Genomic DNA, 19951 nt, shown 5'->3' on the forward strand with positions numbered 1-19951 from the left:
AGGTGCTGTGGGGAGGGGAAGGGAAAGGAGGGGGAGAGGAAGGAGGGGGCTCAGTCTGGGAAGGCCTCCTGGAGGAGGTGAGCTCTCAGTAGGGCTTTGAAGGGCTTTGAATCAGTCAATCGATTGATCGATCGATCCATCAGTGGGGTTCAGTGAGCGCTTGCCATGTGCGGGGCACTGTACTAAGCGCTCGGGAGAGAACAGTCCAACAGAAGCGCGGTCCCGCTCCTCTCGGACTCGGCGAGGGAGGTTGGCTGAGGTCAGAGTTCAGAGGTCAACGCGGGCTGAGCGCCCAGGAGGGAGGGAGGGAGGCAGGGTCACCCATTCATTCGGTCGTATTTATTGAGCACTTACTGGGTGCAAAGCACTGTACTAAGCGCTTGGGAGAGGACAACTCCTCAAAAATCTCCAGTGGCTACCAATCAATCTGCGCATCAGGCAGAAACTCCTCACCCTGGGCTTCAAGGCTGGCCATCACCTCACCCCCTCCTACCTCACCTCCCTTCTCTCCTTCTACAGCCCAGCCCGCACCCTCCGCTCCTCCGCCGCTAATCTCCTCACCTTGCTCTCGCCTGTCCCGCCATCGACCCCCGGCCCACATCCTCCCCCGGGCCTGGAATGCCCCCAATCCCTCTGCCCATCCGCCCAGCTCGCTCTCTTCCTCCCTTCAAGGCCCTGCTGAGAGCTCACCTCCTCCAGGAGGCCTTCCCAGACTGAGCCCCTTCCTTCCTCTCCCCCTCGTCCCCCTCTCCATCCCCCCATCTTACCTCCTTCCCTTCCCCACAGCACCTGTATATATGTATATATGGTTGTACATATTTATTACTCTATTTATTTTACTTGTACATATCTATTCTATTTATTTTATTTTGTTAGTATGTTTGGTTTTGTTCTCTGTCTCCCCCTTTTAGACTGTGAGCCCACTGTTGGGTAGGGACTGTCTCTATGTGTTGCCAATTTGTACTTCCCAAGTGCTTAGTACAGTGCTCTGCACATAGTAAGCGCTCAATAAATACGATTGATGATGATGATGACAAGATAATAATAATGATGTTCGTAAAGAGCTTACTATGTTTGGGGCACTATACTAAGCGCTGGGGTAGATAATAATAATGATGATATTTGTTAAGCCCTTACTATGTGTGAAGCACTGTTCTAAGCGCTGGGGGGGGGGGAATACAAGGTGATCAGGTGGTCCCACTTGGAGCTCACAGTCTTATTCCCCATTTTACAGATGATGGAACTGAGGACCATAGAAGTGAAGTGACTTGATGATGATGATGGCATTTATGAAGCGCTTACTATGTGCAAAGAAGTTAAAGTGACTTGCCCCAATTTACACAGCTGACAAGTGGCGGAGCCGGGATTTGAACTCACGACCTCTGACTCCAGAGCCCGTGCTCTTTCCACTGGGCCACACTGCTTCTCTTGTATAGTATAGTGCCTGGCACACAGAGAAGCAGCGTGGCTCAGAGCCCGGGCTTGGGAGTCAGAGGTCGTGGGTTCTAATCCCAGCTTCGCCACATGTCTCCTGTGTGACTTTGGGCAAGTCACTTCACTTCTCTGTGCCTCAGTTACCTCATCTGTAAAATGGGGATGAAGACTGTGAGCCCCATGTGGAACAACCTGATCACCTTGTGAACTCCCCAGCGCTTCGAACTGTGCTTTGCATATAGTAAGTGCTTAATAAATGCCATCATTATTATTATTATTATTATTCTCTGAGCCTCAGTTCCTTCATCTGCAAAATGGGGATGAAGACTGTGAGCCGCACGTGGGACAACCTGATCTCCTTGTATCCCCCCAGCGCTTAGAACAGAGCTTTGCATATAGTAAGCGCTTAATAAATGCCATTATTATTATTATTATTACCGTTATTCTCTGAGCCTCAGTTCCGAGAAGCAGTGTGGCTCAGTGGAAAGTGTATGGGCTTTGGAGTCAGAGGTCATGGTAATAATAATGGCATTTGTTAAGCGCTCACTATGTGCAAAGCAGTGTTCTAAGCGCTGGGGAGGTGACAAGGTGATCAGGTTGTCCCACGGGGGGCTCACAGTCTTCATCCCCATTTTCCAGATGAGGGGACTGAGGCCTCCCTGCGCTTAGAACGGTGCTTTGCACATAGTAAGTGCTTAATAAATGCCATTATTATTATTATTATAATTCATCTGCAAAATGGGGATGAAGACTGTGAGCCCCACGTGGGACACCTTGTCTTCCCCCCAGCGCTTAAAACAGTGCTTGGCACATAATGAGAGCTTAACAAATGCCATCATTATTATTTATTCTTATAATAAGCGCTTAACAAATACCCCATTGCTTAATAAATGCCATCATTATTATTATTTTTATTATTCATCTGCAAAATGGGGATGAAGACTGTGAGCCCCACGTGGGACACCTTGTATTCCCCCCAGTGCTTGAAACAGTGCTTGGCACATAATAACAGCTTAACAAATGCCATCGTTATTATTATTATTATTATTATTATTATTATAAACGCTTAACAAATAACACAATCGCTTAATAAATGCCATCATTATTATTATTATTCATCTGCAAAATGGGGATGAAGACTGTGAGCCCCACGTGGGACACCTTGTATTCCCCCCAGTGCTTAAAACAGTGCTTGGCACATAAGAGCTTAACAAATGCCATCATTATTATTATTTATTATTATAATAAGCGCTTAACAAATACCCCAATCGCTTAATAAATGCCATCATTATTATTTTTATTATTCATCTGCAAAATGGGGATGAAGGCTGTGAGCCCCACGTGGGACACCTTGTATTCCCCCCAGCGCTTACAACAGTGCTTGGCACATAATAAGAGCTTAACAAATGCCATCATTATTATTATTTATTATTATTATAATAAGCACTTAACAAATACCCCAATCGCTTAATAAATGCCATCATTATTATTATTATTATTATTATCCATCTACAAAATGGGGATGAAGACTTTGAGCCCCACGTGGGACACCTTGTATTCCCTCCAGCGCTTAAAACAGTGCTTGGCACATAATAAGAGCTTAACAAATGCCATTATTATTTATTATTATAATAAGCGCTTAACAAATACCACAATCGCTTAATAAATGCCATCATTATTATTATTATTCATCTGCAAAATGGGGATGAAGACTGTGAGCCCCACGTGGGACACCTTGTATCCCCCCAGAGCTTAAAACAGTGCTTGGCACATGATAAGAGCTTAACAAATGCCATCATTATTATTTATTATTATACTAAGCGCTTAACAAATACCCCAATCGCTTAATAAATGCCATCATTATTATTATTATTCATCTGCAAAATGGGGATGAAGACTGTGAGCCCCACGTGGGACACCTTGTATTCCCCCCAGCGCTTAAAACAATGCTTGGCACATAATAAGAGCTTAACAAATGCCATCATTATTATTATTTATTATTATACTAAGCACTTAACAAATACCCCAATCGCTTAATAAATGCCATCATTATTATTATTATTATTAATCTGCAAAATGGGGATGAAGACTGTGAGCCCCACATGGGACACCTTGTATTCCCTCCAGCGCTTAAAACAGTGCTTAGCACATAATAAGAGCTTAACAAATGCCATTATTATTTATTATTATAATAAGCGCTTAACAAATACCACAATCGCTTAATAAATGCCATCATTATTATTATTATTCACCTGCAAAATGGGGATGAAGACTGTGAGCCCCACGTGGGACACCTTGTATTCCCCCCAGTGCTTAAAACAGTGCTTGGCACATAATAAGAGCTTAACAAATGCCATCATTATTATTATTTATTCTTATAATAAGCGCTTAACAAATACCACACTCATTATTATTGATATTATTATTATCATTATTATTGTTATTAAGGGGTGTCTTTGAGGGAAGGAGCCGCCCAGGGCCCAAACTCTCTTCCTTCCTCGAACTGAGAAGGAAGGAGGTCAAAGGTCAAAGGTCAGAGCCTTCTAATTAGCTGCGGAAGGGAAAGCCGCCCGTCATCCGTCCGAAGGGCCGGAAGTGGAGGAGATGAGAACCGGAAGGTGGACCCGAGGGGCTGATGGGAGACGTAGTTTTCCCATCCGCGTGCGCGCGCAAAGGCCCATGGGGGTTGTAGTACCGTGAAGGGGCGTGGCTTGGCGCGTGGCCGGCTCGCGAGGCTGGGTGGGAGTGCGCGTGCGCGGGGCGCCGCTGCCCCCTGTCGGCGGGAGGGAGCGCCGCGCCAAGCGCCCCGCCAGGCGTGGGGGTACATTCATTCATTCATTCATTCATTCCATCCATCCATCGTATTTACTGAGCGCTTACTGTGTGCAGAGCACTGTACTAAGCGCTTGGGAAGTGCAAGTCGGCAACATAGAGAGACGGTCCCTACCCAACAGCGGGCTCACAGTCTAGAAGGGGGAGACGGACAACAAAACAAAACATGTGGACAGGTGTCAAGTCATCAGAATAAATAGAAGTAAAGCTAGAATAATAATGATGATAATGTTGGTATTTGTTAAGCGCTATTAAAAATAATAAAATAATAATGGCATTTTGTTAAGCGCTTACTACGTGCCAAGCACTGTTCTAAACACTGGGAGGGGGAATACAAGGTAATCAGGTTGTCCCACCTGGGGCTCACAGTTTTAATCCCCATTTTACAGATGAGGCAACTGAGGCACAGAGAAGCAGCGTGGCTCAGTGGAAAGAGCCCGGGCTTTGGAGTCAGAGGTCGTGGGTTCAAATCCCTGCTCCGCCAATTGTCAGCTGGGTGACTTTGGGCGGGTCACTTCACTTCTCTGGGCCTCAGTTCCCTCATCTGCAAAATGGGGATGAAGACTGTGAGCCCCCCGTGGGACAACCTGATCACCTTGTAACCTCCCCAGCACTTAGAACGGTGCTTTGCACATAGTAAGCGCTTAATAAATGCCATAATAATAATAATAATTATTATTATTATTATTAAGTGACTTGCCCAAAGCCATACAGCTGACAAGTGGTGGAGCAGGATTAGAACCCATGATCGCTGACTCCCAAGCCTGGGCTCTTTCCACTAAGCCATGCTGCTTCTCGTAGTACTATTAGTACTACTACTACAACTAATAATAGTAATAATAACAAAAACAGTGGTATTTGTTAAGCACTTACTATGTGCCAGGCACTGTACTAAGTGCTGGGTTAGATACAACCACTTAATCCTAATCCTTGTCCCAAATGGAGCTCATAGTCCTAATCCTCATTTTACAGATGAGGTAACTGAGGCACAGGGAAGTCAATGACTTGCCCAAGGTCATACAGCAGACAATTTTTTATTACTCTATTTTATTTGTACATATTTATTCTAATTATTTTATTTTGTTAATATGTTTTGTTTTGTTCTCTGTCTCCCCCTTCTAGACCGTGAGCCCACTGTTGGGTAGAGACCGTCTCTATATGTTGCCAACTTGGACTTCCCTAGCGCTTAGTCCAGTGCTCTGCACACAGTAAGCGCTCAATAAATGCGATTGAATGAATGACTGAAAGTGGTGGAGACAGGATTAGAACCCAGATCCTTCTGATTCCTAGGCCCACACTCAATCCACTAAAGCCTTGCTGCTTTCTGGGTTCGAATCCCAGTTCTGCCACCTCCCCCTTTCTAGACTGTCACAGACCTGCCCCTAAACCTGATCACCTTGTAACCTCCCCAGCGCTTAGAACAGTGCTTAGCACATAGTAAGCGATTAATAAATGCCATCATCATCATTATTATTATTATCTGCCAACTCTAGTGTATTGTACAGTGCTCTGCACACAGTAAGTACTCAATAAATACTATTGATGATGATGAGAAGCAGCATGGCCTAGTGGAAAGAGCAGAGACTTTGGGAGTCAGAGGACCTGGATTCTAATTCCCACCATGCCAATGGCTTGTACGTGACCTTGGGCAAGTCGCTTCACTTCTCTGTGCCTCGGTTTCCTCAACTGTAAAATGGGGATTAAATCCTTCTCCCTCCCTCTTAGACTGTGAATCCCAAAGCAGTGTGGCTCACTGGAAAGAGCCCGGGCTTTGGAGTCAGAGATCATGGGTTCGAGTCCCGGCTCTGCCAATTGCCAGCTGTGTGACTTTGGGCGAGTCACTTCACTTCTCTGTGCTTCAGTTCCCTCATCTGTAAAATGGGGGTGAAGACTGTGAGCCCCCCGAGGGACAACCTGATCACCTTGTAACCTCCCCAGTGCTTAGAACAGTGCTTTGCAGATAGTAAGCGCTTAATAAATGCCATTATTATTATTATTATATAACTGTATATATATTATTATATAGCTGTATATATAACTGTCAGCTGTGTGGCTTTGGGCAAGTCACTTCACTTCTCTGGACCTCAATTCCCTCATCTGTAAAATGGGGATTAAGACTGTGAGCCCCCCGTGGGACAACCTGATCACCTTGTAACCTCCCCAGCACTTAGAACAGTGCTTTGCACATAGTAAGCGCTTAATAAATGCCATCATTATTATTATTGTTATATAACTGTATATATATATATCATTATATAACTGTATATATAACTGTCAGCTGTGTGACTTTGGGCAAGTCACTTCACTTCTCTGTGCCTCAGTTACCTCATCTGGAAAATGGGGATTAAAATTGTGAACCCCCCGTGGGACAACCTGATCACCTTGTAACCTCCCCAGCGCTTAGAACAGTGCTTTGCACATAGTAAGTGCTTAATAAATGCCATTATTATTTTATCACCTCCCCAGCGCTTAGAACAGTGCTTTGCACATAGTAAGCACTTAATAAATGCCATTATTATTATATAACTCTCTATATATTATTATATAACTGTATATATAACTGTCAGCTGTGTGACTTTGGGCAAGTCACTTAACTTCTCTGTGCCTCAGTCACCTCATCTGTAAAATGGGGATTAAAATTGCGAGCCTCCCGTGGGACAACCTGATCACCTTGTAACCTCCCCAGCGCTTAGAACAGTGCTTTGCATATAGTAAGCGCTTAATAAATGCCATTATTATTATTATTATTATTATTATATAAATGTATATATTATTATATAACTGTATATATAGCTGTCAGCTGTGTGACTTTGGGCAAGTCACTTTACTTCTCTGTGCCTCAGTTACCTCATCTGGAAAATGGGGATTAAAATTGTGAGCCCCCACGTGGGACAACCTGATCACCTTGTCACCTCCCCAGCGCTTAGAACAGTGCTTTGCACATAGTAAGTGCTTAACATATACCAACATTATTATTATTATATAAATGTATATGCATTATTATATAACTGTATATATAACTGTCAGCTGTGTGACTTTGGGCAAGTCAATTCACTTCTCTGTGCCTCAGTTCCCTCATCTGTAAAATGGGGATTAAGACTGTGAGCCCCCGAGGGACAACCTGATCAACTTGTAACCCCCCCAGCGCTTAGAACAGTGCTTTGCACATAGTAAGCGCTTAATAAATGCCATTATTATTATTATTGTTATATAACTGTATATATATCATTATATAACTGTATATATAACTGTCAGCTGAGTGACTTTGGGCGTCACTTCACTTCTCTGTGCCTCAGTTACCTCATCTGGAAAATGGGGATTAAAATTGTGAGCCCCCCGTGGGACAACCTGATCACCTTGTCACCTCCCCAGCGCTTAGAACAGTGCTTTGCACATAGAAAGTGCTTAATAAATGCCATTATTATTATATAAATGTATATGTATTATTATATAACTATATATAACTGTCAGCTGAGTGACTTTGGGCAAGTCATTTCACTTCTCTGTGCCTCAGTTACCTCATCTGTAAAATGGGGATTAAAACTGTGAGCCCCCCGTGGGACAACCTGATCACCCTGTCACCTCCCCAGTGCTTAGAACAGTGCTTTGCACATAGTAAGCACTTAATAAATGCCATTATTATTATTATTATTGTTGTTATATAACTGTATATATATCATTATATAACTGTATATATAACTGTCAGCTGTGTGACTTTGGGCAAGTCACTTCACTTCTCTGTGCCTCAGTTACCTCATCTGTAAAATGGGGATTAAAACTGTGAGCCCCCCGTGGGACAAACTGATCACCCTGTCACCTCCCCAGCTCTTAGAACAGTGCTTTGCACATAGTAAGCGCTTAACAAATACCAACATTATTATTATTATTATGGGCCACAGACTGTCTAACCTGACAAACTCCTAACTACCCCCGCGCTTAGAAAAGCGCATGACACACAGTAAGCGCTTAACAAATAGCATTGGAGAAGCAGTGTGGCTCAGTGGAAAGAGCCCGGGCTTTGGAGTCAGAGGTCATGGGTTCAAATCCTGGCTCCACCATTGGGCAAGTCACTTCACTTCTCTGGGCCTCAGTTCCCTCATCTGTCAAATGGGGATGAAGACTGTGAGCCCCATGTGGGACAACCTGATCACCTTGTAACCTCCCCGGCGCTTAGAACAGTGCTTGGCACATAGTAAGCGCCCAATAAATGTCATTATTATTATTATTATTATTAAAGAAAAACAAAACAAACCCTAACGTTTTGGACTGTGAGCCCACTGTTGGGTAAGGACATCATCATCATCATCATCATCAATCGCATTTATTGAGCGCTTACTATGTGCAGAGCACTGTACTAAGCGCTTGGGAAGTACAAATTGGCAACATATAGAGACAGTCCCTACCCAACAGCGGGCTCACAGTCTAAAAGGGGGGAGACAGAGAACAAAACCAAACATACTAACAAAATAAAATAAATAGAATAGATATGTACAAATAAAATAAATAAATAAATAGAGTAATAGAGGACAGTCTGTATACGTTGCCAACTTGGACCTCCCAAGCACTTAGTCCAGTGCTCTGCACACAGTAAGCGCTCAATAAATGCGATTGATTGATTGATTGACTTGTTGTAGTTGTGAGTTTTTAAATGGTGCCCGCCTCCGTCCGGTCAATCAGGAATGGATCCTAGCTTTTCATCTCTGAGGAGAATTCCGGGTCCCTTCCACAGTTTATCAGTGACTCACAGTCACCAGGCCTTCCGAAAGGAAGCTGATTCACAGGAAGGCAAGAAACACATCAACCGTTTTGATATCTCCAGGTTTTCGAGAGGTTTTTGCTCTCGTTCAGAATTTAACGACTCTCTTCCTCCCTTCAAAGCCCTACTGAGAACTCTGCTGTGCGACCTTGGGCAAGTCGCTTAACTTCTCTGAGCCTCAGTTCCCTCATCTGTAAAATGAGGATTAAGACTGTGAGCCCCACGTGGGACAACTTGATCCCATTGTATCTCCCAGCGCTTAGAACAGTGCTTTGCCCGTAGTAAGCGCTTAACGAATGCCATCATCATCATCAACTCACCTCCTCCAAGAGGCCTTCCCAGACTGAGCCCCCTTTTTCCTCTCCTCCTCCCCATCCCCCCCGCCTTACCTCCTTCCCCTCCCCACAGCACCTGTATATATTCATTCATTCACTCACTCAATCCTATTTATTGAGCGCTTACTGTGTGCAGAGCACTGGACTAAGCGCTTGGGAAGTCCATGTTGGCAACGTCTAGAGACGGTCCCTACCCAACAGCGGGCTCACAGTCTAGAAGGGGGAGACGGACGACAAAACAAAACATATTAACAAAGTAAAATAAATAGAATAAATATGTACAAATAGAGTAATAAATATGGACAAACATATATACAGGTGCTGTGGGAGGGGAAGGAGGGAAGGCGGGGGGGATGGGATGTATATATGTTTGTACAGATTTATTGCTCTTCTAGACTGTGAGCCCGCTGTCGGGTAGGGACCGTCTCTATATGTTGCCAACTTGGACTTCCCAAGTGCTCAGTCCAGTGCTCTGCACACAGTAAGTGCTCAATAAATATGACTGAATGAATGAATGCTCTATTTATTTTACTTGTACATATTTTTGTACAGATTTATTGCTCTTCTAGACTGTGAGCCCACTGTTGGTTAGGGACCGTCTCTATATGCTGCCGACTTGTACTTCCCAAGCGCTTAGTCCAGTGCTCTGCACACAGTAAGCGCTCAATAAATATGATTGAATGAATGCATGAATGCTCTATTTATTTTACTTGTACATATTTACTATTTTATTTATTTTGTTATTGATGTGCATCTAGCTTTAATTCTATTTGTTCTGATGACTTGACACCTGTCCACACGTTTGGTTTTGTTGTCTGTCTCCCCCTTCTAGCCTGTGAGCCTGTTGTTGCGTAGGGACCGTCTCTATATGCTGCTGACTTGGACTTCCCAAGCGCTTAGTACAGTGCTCTGCACACAGTAAGCACTCAATAAATACGATTTTATTAATCGATTATTAACTGGTTCCCCTAGGCTATGAGTGGCGTAGATTCATGGTTAGGAGACTGGACACTGAATTACTTGGTAGCTAAATTTCTCCCCATCCCATTTTTTTTGCACAACTCTCATGTCGGCACTTTGCACCAACCTAAATATTCCCTTTGCTTCTTCCACCCAATCTTAAATTATTAAATTAAATTAAATTAAATTATTAAATTATTTTAAGCTAATATTAGTACAAGCTAATTACAAGCTAATTATTTTATTGCTCTGCACACAGTAAGCGCTCAATAAATACGATTGACTGAATGAATGAATTTTAGTGGTGGCTCTCTCCTAGGTTGTAATTCAGTAATAATAATAATAATAATAATAATGATAATAATGATGGCATTTATTAAGCACTTACTTTGTGCAAAGCACTGTTCATTCATTCATTCAATCGTATTTATTGAGTGCTTACTGTGTGCAGAGCACTGGACTAAGCGCTTGGGAAGTCCAAATTGGCAACGTAGAGAGACGGTCCCTACCCAACAGTGGGCTCACAGGCTAGAAGAGGGAGACAGAGAAGAAAGCAAAACATATTAACAAAATAATTAGAATAAATTTTTTTGCACAATTCTCATGTCGGCACTTTGCACCAACCTAAATATTCCCTTTGCTTCTTCCACCCAATCTTAAATTATTAAATTATTAAATTGTTTTAAGCTAATATAAGTACAAGCTAATTACAAGCTAATTATTTTATTGCCCTGCACACAGTAAGCGCTCAATAAATACGATTGACTGAATGAATGAATTTCAGGGGTGGCTCTCCCCTAGATTGTAATTCACTAATCATAATGATAATGATGATGCCATTTATTAGGCACTTACTATGTGCAAAGCACTGTTCATTCATTCATTCAATCATATTTATTGAGCGCTTACTGTGTGCAGAGCACTGTACTAAGCGCTTGGGAAGTACAAGTTGGCTTGTACTCCTTGAACGAGTTGTCTACACGCGCTGCCTAGAATTCCTCAACAACAACTCTCTCCTCGACCCCCTCCAGTCTGGCTTCCATCCCCTTCATTCCACGGAAACTGCCCTCTCGCAGGTCACCAATGACCTCCTGCTTGCCAAATCCAACGGCTCATACTCGGTCCCAATCCTCCTCGACCTCTCAGCTGCCTTTGACCCTGTGGCCCACCCCCTTCTCCTCAACACGCTATCTGACCTTGGCTTCACAGGCTCCGTCCTCTCCTGGTTCTCCTCTTACCTCACCGGTCGTTCATTCTCAGTCTCTTTTGCAGGCTCCTCCTCCCCCTCCCATCCCCTTACTGTGGGGGGTCCCCAAGGTTCGGTGCTTGATCCTTCTGTCCTCGATCTACACGCACTCCCTTGGTGACCTCATTCGCTCCCACGGCTTCAACTCTCATCTCTCCGCTGATGACACCCAGATCTCCATCTCTGCCCCTGCTCTCTCCCCCTCCCTCCAGGCTCGCATCTCCTCCTGCCTTCAGGACATCTCCATCTGGATGTCCGCCCGCCACCTAAAGCTCAACATGTCGAAGACTGAGCTCCTTGTCTTCCCTCCCAAACCTTGCCCTCTCCCTGACTTTCCCATCTCTGTTGACGGCACTACCATCCTTCCTGTCTCACAAGCCCGCAACCTTGGTGTCATCCTCGACTCCGCTCTCTCATTCACCCCTCACATCCAAGCCGTCACCAAAACCTGCCGGTCTCAGCTCCGCAACATTGCCAAGATCCGCCCTTTCCTCTCCATCCCAACCGCTACCCTGCTCATTCAAGCTCTCATCCTCTCCCGTCTGGACTACTGCACCGGCCTTCTCTCTGATCTCCCATCCTCGTGTCTCTCTCCACTTCAATCCATACTTCATGCTGCTGCCCGGATTATCTTTGTCCAGAAACGCTCTGAGCATATCACTCCCCTCCTCAAAAATCTCCAGTGGCTCCCAATCAATGTGCACATCAGGCAGAAACTCCTCCCCCTGGGCTTCCAGGCTGTCCATCCATCCATCCCCTGGCCCCCTCCTCCCTCACCTCCCTTCTCTCCTTGTCCAGCCCAGCCCGCACCCTCCGCTCCTCCGCCGCTAATCTCCTCACCGTTAGGCCTCGTTCTCGCCTGTCCCGCCGTCGACCCCCGGCCCACGTCCTCCCCCGGGCCTGGAATGCCCCCAATCCCTCTGCCCCTCCGCCAAGCTCGCTCTCTTCCTCCCTTCAAGGCCCTACTGAGAGCTCACCTCCTCCAGGAGGCCTTCCCAGACTGAGCCCCTTCCTTCCTCTCCCCCTCGCCCCCCTCTCCATCCCCCCATCTTACCTCCTTCCCTTCCCCACAGCACCTGTATATATGTATATATGGTTGTACATATTTATTACTCTATTTATTTATTTATTTATTTATTTTACTTGTACATTTCTATCCTATTTATTTTATTTTGTTGGTATGTTTGGTTCTGTTCTCTGTCTCCCCCTTTTAGACTGTGAGCCCACTGTTGCGTAGGGACTGTATGTGTTGCCAATTTGTACTTCCCAAGCGCTTAGTACAGTGCTCTGCACATAGTAAGCGCTCAATAAATACGATTGATTGATTGATTGATTGAAGTTGGCAACATATAGAGACGGTCCCTAGCCAACAGCGGGCTCACTGTTCTAAGTGCTGGGGAGGTAGCTAAGCCAAACCTTCAATATAGTACTCATCATCATCATCAATGGAATTATTATTATATATACCACGATTAATGATAATAATAATAATAATGGCATTTGTTAAGCGCTTACTATGTGCTTAGCACTGTTCTAAGTGCTGGGGAGGTAGCTAAGCCAAACCTTCAATATAGTACTCATCATCATCATCAATGGAATTACTATTATATATACCACGATTAATAATAATAATAATAATAATAATAATGGCATTTGTTAAGCGCTTACTATGTGCTTAGCACCGTTCCAAGTGCTGGGGGGATGCAAGGTGATCAGGTTGTCCCACGAAGAGCTCACAGTCTTAGTCCCCATTTTACAGATGAGGGAACTGAGGCCCAGAGAAGTGAGGTGACTTGCCCAGAGTCACACAGCTGCCAATTGGCGGAGCTGGGATTTGAACCCACGACCTCTGACTCCAAATCAATCAATCAATCAATCAATCGTATTTATTGAGCGCTTACTACTACTAATAACAATAATGATGGCATTTGTTGTTAAAGAAGAAGTGCGGCTCAGTGGAAATCAATCAATCAATCAATCATATTTATTGAGTGCTTACTGTGTGCAGAGCACTGTACTAAGCGCTTGGGAAGTCCAAGTTGGCAACATATAGAGACAGTCCCTACCCAACAGTGGGCTCACAGACTAAAAGGGGGAGACAGAGAACAAAACCAAACATGCTAACAAAATAAAATAAATAGAATAGAATAAAATAAATAGAATAGAATGAAATAAATAGAATAGAATAAAATAAATAGAATAGAATAAAATAAATAGAAAGCCCGGGCTCTTTCCGCTGAGCTACGCTGCTTCTCTTAATAATAATAGTAGTGATATTTGGCACGTGTTTAATATGTGCCAAGCATTGTACTAAGCACTGGGGTAGATACAAGGTAACTGAGTCGGACACTGTCCCTGTCCCTCATAAAATGTCCCTCATTTGATGTCTGACTCCCCCCTTCTAGACTGTGAGCCCGTTGTGGGCAGGGATTGTCTCTTTTTATTGCTGAATTGTACTTTCCAAGCGCTTAGTACAGTGCTCTGCACCCAGTAAGTGCTCAATAAATATGATTGGAGATGATCAATGAATGAATGACTATGAAGTGCTCAATAAATATGATTGAAGATGACCAATGAATGAATGAATATGAAGTGCTCAATAAGTATGATTGAAGATGACCAATGAATGAATGAATATGAAGTGCTCAATAAATATGATTGAAGATGACCAATGAATGAATGAATATGAAGTGCTCAATAAATATGATTGAAGATGACCAATGAATGAATGAATATGAAGTGCTCAATAAATATGATTGAAGATGACCAATGAGTGAATGAATATGAAGTGCTCAATAAATACGATTGAAGATGACCAATGAATGAATGACTATGAAGTGCTCAATAAATACGATTGAAGATGACCAATGAATGAATGAATATGAAATGCTCAATAAATACGATTGAAGATGACCAATGAATGAATGAATATGAAGTGCTCAATAAATATGATTGAAGATGACCAATGAATGAATGAATATGAAGTGCTCAATAAATATGATTGAAGACGACCAATGAATGAATGAATATGAAGTGCTCGATAAATATGATTGAAGATGACCAATGAATGAATGAATATGAAGTGCTCGATAAATATGATTGAAGATGACCAATGAATGAATGAATATGAAGTGCTCAATAAATATGATTGAAGATGACCAATGAATGAATGAATATGAAGTGCTCAATAAATACGATTGAAGATGACCAATGAATGAATGAATATGAAGTGCTCGATAAATATGATTGAAGATGACCAATGAATGAATGAATATGAAGTGCTCGATAAATATGATTGAAGATGACCAATGAATGAATGAATATGAAGTGCTCAATAAATATGATTGAAGATGGCCAATGAAGGAATGAATATGAAGTGCTCGATAAATATGATTGAAGATGACCAATGAAGGAATGAATATGAAGTGCTCAATAAATATGATTGAAGATGACCAGTGAATGAATGAATATGAAGTGCTCGATAAATATGATTGAAGATGACCAATGAAGGAATGAATATGAAGTGCTCGATAAATATGATTGAAAGAATGAATACCACTGATTGATCTGTCGCAATGTCTTCTCCCAAGCGCTTAGTGCAGTGTGCTTTGCACACAGGAGGCGCTTAATGAATATGATTGAATGGATAATAATAATAATGATGCCATTTGTTAAGCACTTATTATGTGCCAAGCACTGTTCTAAGCGCTGGGGGGGATACAAGGTGATCAGGTTGTCCCACGGGGGGCTCACAGTCTTCATCCCCATTTTGCAAATGAGGTCACTGAGGCTCAGAGAAGCAAAGTGACTTGCCCAAGGTCACACAGCTGACAATTGGCGGAGTTGGGATTAGAACCCATGACCTCTGACTCCCAAGCCCGGGCTCTTTCCACTGGACCATGCTGCTTCTCTAATAATAATAATAATAATAATAATAATAACAATAATAATGACATTTGTTAAGCGTTTACTATGTGCCAAGCACTGTGGGGATACAAGGTGATCAGGTTGTCCCCCGTGGGGCTCCCAGTCTTCATCCCCTCAGTTCCCTCATCTGTAAAATGGGGATGAAGACTGGGAGCCCCACGGGGCACAACCTTGATTACCTTGTAACCCCCCAGCGCTTAGAACAGTGCTTGGCACATAGTAAGCGCTTAACAAATACCAACATCATTATTATTATTATCCCCATTTTACAGGTGAGGGAACTGAGGCACAGAGAAGTGAAGTGAGTTACCCAAGGTCACACAGCTGACAAGTGGTGGAGCTGGGATTAGAACCCATGACCTCTGACTCCCAAACCCGGGCTCTTTCTACTGAGCCACGCTGCTTCTCTAATAATAATAATAATAATAATAATAATAATAATAATAATAATAATAATAATAGCATTTGTTAAGCGCTTACTATGTGCCAAGCACTTTTCTAAGAACTGATACAGTGCTCTGGATGCAGGAGGCGCTCAATAAATAAGAGAAGCAGGGTGGCTCTGTGGAAAGAGCTTGGGTTTGGGAATGAGAGGTCATGGGTTTGAATCCCGACTGCCAATTGTCAGCTGTGTGACATTGGGCAAGTCACTTAACTTCTCTGGGCCTCACTTACCTCCTCTGTAAAATGGGGATGAAGACTGTGAGCCCCACGTGGGACAACCTGATCATCTTGTATCCCCCCCAGCGCTTTGCTCATAGTAAGCACTTAATAAATGCTGTTATTATTATTATCTTGTATCCCCTTCAGCGCTTAAAACAGTGCTTTGCACATAGTAAGCACCTAACAAATACCATTATTATTCTGAGAAGCAGCGTGGCTCAGTGGAAAGAGCCCGGGCTGTGGAGTCAGAGGTCATAGGTTCGAATCCCTGCTCTGCCAATTGTTAGCTGTGTGACCTTGGGCGAGTCACTTCACTTCTCTGGGCCTCCGTTCCCTCATCTGTCAAATGGGGATGAAGACTGTGAGCCCCCCCGTGGGACAACCTGATCACCTTGTAACCTCCCCAGCGCTTAGAACAGTGCTTTGCATAGAGTAAGTGCTTAATAAATGCCATCTATCTATCTACATTATATATATAAAATGGGGATTAAGACTGTCAGCCCTCTGTGGGGCAACCTGATCACCTTGTAACCTCCCCAGCGCTTAGAACTTTGCGCATAGTAAGCGCTTAATAAATGCCATTATCTTTTTTATTATTAAGTACCTCCTCCTCCCCCTCCCCCCCGCCTTACCTCCTTCCCCTCTCCACAGCACCTGTATAGATGTTTGTACGGATTTATTACTCTATTCATTTATTTATTTTATTTGTAGATATTTATTCTAATTATTTTATTAATATGTTTTGTTCTCTTTCTCCCCCTTCTAGACTGGGAGCCCGCTGTTGGGTAGGGACCGTCTCTAGATGTTGCCACCTTGGACTTCCCAAGCGCTTGATTGGTGCTTAGAACATCATCAATCGTATTTATTGAGCGCTTACTATGTGTAGAGCACTGTACTAAGCGCTTGGGAAGTACAAATTGGCAACATATAGAGACAGTCCCTACCCAACAGTGGGCTCACAGTCTAAAAGGCTCACAGTCTAAAAGTCTAGAACAGTGCTTTGCATATAGTAAGTGCTTAGTAAATGCCATCTATAGAGAAGCAGCGTGGCTCAGTGGAAAGAGCCCGGGCTTTGGAGTCAGAGGTCGTGGGTTCAAATCCCAGCTCCGCCACTTGTCAGCTGTGTGACGTTGGGCAAGTCACTTCACTTCTCTGGGCCTCAGTTCCCTCATCTGTAAAATGGGGATGAAGACTGTGAGCCCCTCGTGGGACAACCTGATTACCTTGTATCTACCCCAGCGCTTAGAACAGTGCTTTGCACATAGTAAGCGCTTAACAAATACCAACATTATTATTCTTATTCTTATATATATTATATATATATAACGGGGATTAAGACTGTCAGCCCTCTGTGGGACAATCTAATCGCCTTGTAACCTCCCCAGCGCTTAGAACAGTGCTCTGCACACAGTAAGCGCTCAATAAATACGATTGAATGAATGAATATGTATATATTCATGTATATATTCATTAAAATGGGGATTAAGACTGTCAGCCCTCTGTGGGACAACCTGATCACCTTGTAATCTCCCCAGCTCTAATACGCAGTAAGCGCTCAATAAATACGATTGAATGAATGAATGAATATGTAGACTGTGAATGAATTAATATATAGACTCCTTTTAGACTGTGAGCCCACTGTTGGGTAGGGACTGTCTCTATATGTTGCCATGGACTTCCCAAGCGCTTAGTCCAGTGCTCTGCACACAGTAAACGCTCAATAAATACGATTGAGTGATATATAAAATGGGGATTAAGACTGTCAGCCCTCTGTGGGACAACCTGATCACCTTGTAACCTCCCCAGCGCTTAAAACAGTGCTTGGCACATAGTAAGCGCTTAATAAAGGCCATTAGCTTGTTGATTATTAATAAGCACCTGCAGGCCCACTCCCTCCTCCCACCTTCCCGTGACCCCGTCACGAGCTTCTAATTTTAGCGCCCCCTGGCTAACTTTCCTTAAGTAACAGTGAGCGGCGGTGAGGCCCCGCCCATCTCCCCTGCCATTGGTGGATCCCCGCCCTGTGGGCGTGACCGTCCAATCAGGAGCCAACTCGGGCGCCTCCCCGCTCCTGATTGGACCGCGCCCCATAGGGGGCGGGGTCATCAGGAGGCGTCACCCTCGGGCTCTGATTGGACGACGGGCCCGGTCACCTAGGTGGCGCCGGGCGCCGTCCCCGCGCCGATCCCTGCCTTCTGATTGGTCGGGAGCGGCCGTCACTCTCCGCTCCGCGAGGCGATTGGGTGGCGGGCGGGCGGAGGCGGTCGCGGATTGGCTGGCGGCCTCTCCCGCCCCCTGACGCCCGGCGCCATTTCGTTGCGGGAGCCGGAGCCGGAGCTCCGTCTGCGCCTGCGCAGTAGCGGCGGCCGGAGCGGAGGCGGGTGAGTGCGGCGTTCGAACCGGTTCGATCCGGTTTGATCCGGTTCTGGCCGGCCGGGCCCTTCCCCTCAGCATTCGCTCGTATTTATTGAGCGCTTACTGTGTGCGGAGCACTGGACTAAGCGCTGGGAAGCGGGCATTAGAACAGACCCAGCCCCTCCCCACTACAGACATTCATTCAATTGTATTTATTGAGCGCCTACTCTGTGCTAAGCGTTTGGGAGAGGACATTATAACAGACAGTTCCTCCCCACTACAGTCATTCATTCAGTTGTATTTATTGAGCGCTTATTGTGTGCTAAGCGCTCGGGAGAGGACATTATAACAGACACAGCCCCTCCCCACTACAGTCATTCATTCAGTTGTATTTATTGAGCGCCTACTGTGTGCAGAGCACTGTGCTAAGCGCTTGGGGGAGGACATTATAACACAGTACCTTCTCACTACAGTCATTCATTCAGTTGTATTTATTGAGCGCTTACTGTGTGCTAAGCGCTTGGGAGAGGACATTATAACAGACACAGCCCCTCCTCACTACAGTCATTCATTCAATTGTATTTATTGAGCGCCTACTGTGTGCAGAGCACTGGACTAAGCGCTGGGAAGCGGGCATTAGAACAGACACAGCCCCTCCCCACTACAGACATTCATTCAGTTGTATTTATTGAGCGCCTACTTTGTGCTAAGCACTTGGGAGAGGACATTATAACAGGCACAGTCCCTCCTCACTACAGTCATTCATTCAGTTGTATTTATTGAGCACTTACTGTGTGATAAGCGCTTTGGAGAGGACATTATAACAGACACAGCCCCTCCTCACTACAGTCATTCATTCAGTTGTATTTATTGAGCGCTTACTGTGTGCTAAGCGTTTGGGAGAGGATCTTATAACAGACACAGTCCCTCCTCACTACAGTCATTCATTCAATTGCATTTATTGAGCGCCTACTTTGTGCTAAGCGCTTGGGAGAGGACATTATAACAGACACAGACCCTCTTCACTACACTCATTCATTGTTGTATTTATTGAGCGCTTACTGTGTGCTAAGCGCTTGGGAGAGGACATTATAACAGACACAGTTCCTCCCCACTACAGTCATTGATTCAATTGTATTTATTGAGCGCCTACTGTGTGCAGAGCACTGTACTAAGTGCTTGGGGGAGGACATTATAACAGACACAGTCCCTCCTCACTACAGTCATTCATTCAGTTGTATTTATTGAGCGCTTACTGTGTGCTAAGCGCTTGGGGGAGGACATAACAAACACAGCCCCTCCCCACTACAGTCATTCATTCAATTGTATTTATTGAGCGCCTACTGTGTGCAGAGCACTGTACTAAGTGCCTGGAAGCGGTCTTTATAACAGACACAGCCCCTCCCCACTACAGACATTCATTCAATTGTATTTATTGAGCGC

This window comes from Tachyglossus aculeatus, chromosome 11, assembly GCF_015852505.1.
Source record: "Tachyglossus aculeatus isolate mTacAcu1 chromosome 11, mTacAcu1.pri, whole genome shotgun sequence".
NCBI lineage: Eukaryota > Metazoa > Chordata > Mammalia > Monotremata > Tachyglossidae > Tachyglossus > Tachyglossus aculeatus.